Source organism: Pteropus vampyrus, unplaced genomic scaffold (genome assembly GCF_000151845.1).
Source record: "Pteropus vampyrus isolate Shadow unplaced genomic scaffold, Pvam_2.0 Scaffold28, whole genome shotgun sequence".
In the NCBI taxonomy this organism is placed as follows: domain Eukaryota; kingdom Metazoa; phylum Chordata; class Mammalia; order Chiroptera; family Pteropodidae; genus Pteropus; species Pteropus vampyrus.
The window spans coordinates 10,376,799-10,379,075 of record NW_011888809.1 but is presented as its reverse complement, the minus strand read 5'-3'; positions in this window follow the sequence as shown (position 1 = coordinate 10,379,075).

Genomic DNA, 2,277 nt, shown 5'->3' with positions numbered 1-2,277 from the left:
GTGGAAAATAGCCAAGACATAATATTCTATGACATCTCCCTTAACATTCAGAATCCACTAGTAACGGTTGCCAGGCAAAACGTCTTATGCTAAAATTGCCTGTCTTAGAAGAAAACGTTAAAACAGTTTTCAAGAGCCTTCTCCTCTCAACATGCATTATATTGTTAGCTTTGTTCTTTTCTCTCTCCCTAAAATACGACGTGAAAAAAATCTGTATCTTAAATAGAAAACTCTGATGTTGTAGATTGCAGTTGATGACTCCCAAGACAATTGGAGAAGGGAAGGGGCCATCAGCTGAGATGGCCTGTTATCCTAGCAAACCCGATTGGAAATATGCACGCACAGAACATAGGGGAGAAAACCTTCGGGTTCTTTTCTGTCATTTTCCTTGCCTCTTATTTTTGTCTTGTCACTGTTTTCAATCATAGGGAGTGAGCAGCATATTGGCCTGGATTCAGGAAAGAATGGAAATATAGCTAAAGACTATAAACGGATCTCTGATAGAGAAAGCTGTTCACAATTTACCCAATATAACAAACGTCCTTATTAACTATTTCATCGTTAGAATACTTCTGAATAATATTTTTATGTTTTTATCTTAGAAGAGTACTACAGACTAATTACAAAAAAGATTAAAAAGAGGTGAACATTTCTCATAGTTCCAACTAGAGACAATTACCCTTGACATGGCGGTATATTTCTTTCTAGCTTTTAACGTATTTTGTACACCTTTTTTATACCGGTGCAATAATTTCGTATCCTTGATCATTTTTATCATAACACAAGCTTTTAAACTTTATGATAAACTTTTCATAGAGATCGGTATTTTTTAGCGTGGCCGGTACAGTTTTCCTCTGCCTGAGGACATTGCATGAGTGTGCTTTTGGCTGTAATGAGGACTGGGGATATCACTGGAATTTAGCATCAGAAGCCCAAGCATGTTCAGCCTCTTTTAACGTGCAGTCCTGAAAAACAAAGAATCACCCTGCTCAAGTGCCATTAATGCCTCAATTGAGAAACACTGAATAGAGGGTATTATCGCAATCGTATGGCTCATTCATTGCTAGTGGAATCGCAAGAAGGAATGGCCACTTTGGAAGACAGTTTGTCATAGGCTTACTAAAGGTGAACTTCGTTTTACTATACAATAAGCAACTGCAATCCTAGGTATCAACCCAACCGATTTGGAAACTTACATTGACACAAATGTTCACAGTAGTTTTATCGATAATCATCGAAAACTAGAAATAACCAAGACGTCCTTCATTAGGAGGATGGATAAACAAACACTGATTCAGTCATACTCAGAACGCTATTCGGTTATAAGAAGGAATAAATTATCAGGCCACACAAAGACATAAATGAGTCTTAAGGGCAGACTGCTAAGTAAAGAAATCAATCTCAAAAGGCTACTGAGTGTATGATTCCATCTATACAACACTCTGGAAAACTACAGAGTCAGTAAAGAGATCAGTGGTTTCCAAGGGTTGACAGGGGAAGCACGGGAGAATTTCTCAGGGTGGGGAAAGTATCCTGCATGATATGCTAACGGTGGATAAATGGCACCATGCATTGGTCAAAACCTACTGAAATTTCTACCTCAAAGAGTTCACTTTGATATATACGAATTTGAAAATATTTAGGAGAATGAAGGATCCAGGAACAGAATGTGAACTCTGACCAAATGACCTAACTATAATATTAGAATCGTATGAAATAATTTTACTGAAGGGGTCCGGGGGGAGGTCGTGGACCCAGCACTTTGGAGAGGAGCGGAGTCTTTAAGGATAAAGGCAAAAGAAACTGTACAAGAGCACTGCGTTCTAGTTGAAAAAGCTGTTTCTCATGGGGATACAGGTTAATAATTATGAATGCCACTATACATATATGCCCGAACTGAACGAGCCTGGAGCATCCTGCAGTGTCAGCAAGTAAAGAAGTGCTTATAAAAAAGAAGGGGAAGGAAAAGGAAGAAGAGAAGGAGGAGAGGAGGAAGACGGCAACTCACATTTCACAATGTTGGGAGCAGACCAAAGCGATGCAAAAACCAAACGCGAGAGCCCAACAGCCCAAGCTAGAACGATTTGAGAAACAGAAGAAGGTACCATTGGATTGTAAATCAAATTGCCTCTCCTCCTTAATTCTTAACTTAATTTGTTTTTAACTTATTATCGATAGTTAATTTATTACTTATATTTTAATTGTTATTTTTAATTTTATTTACATCCGTATGTACTCACAGATATAGATCTATATAAATAAATATAAATAGGTGAT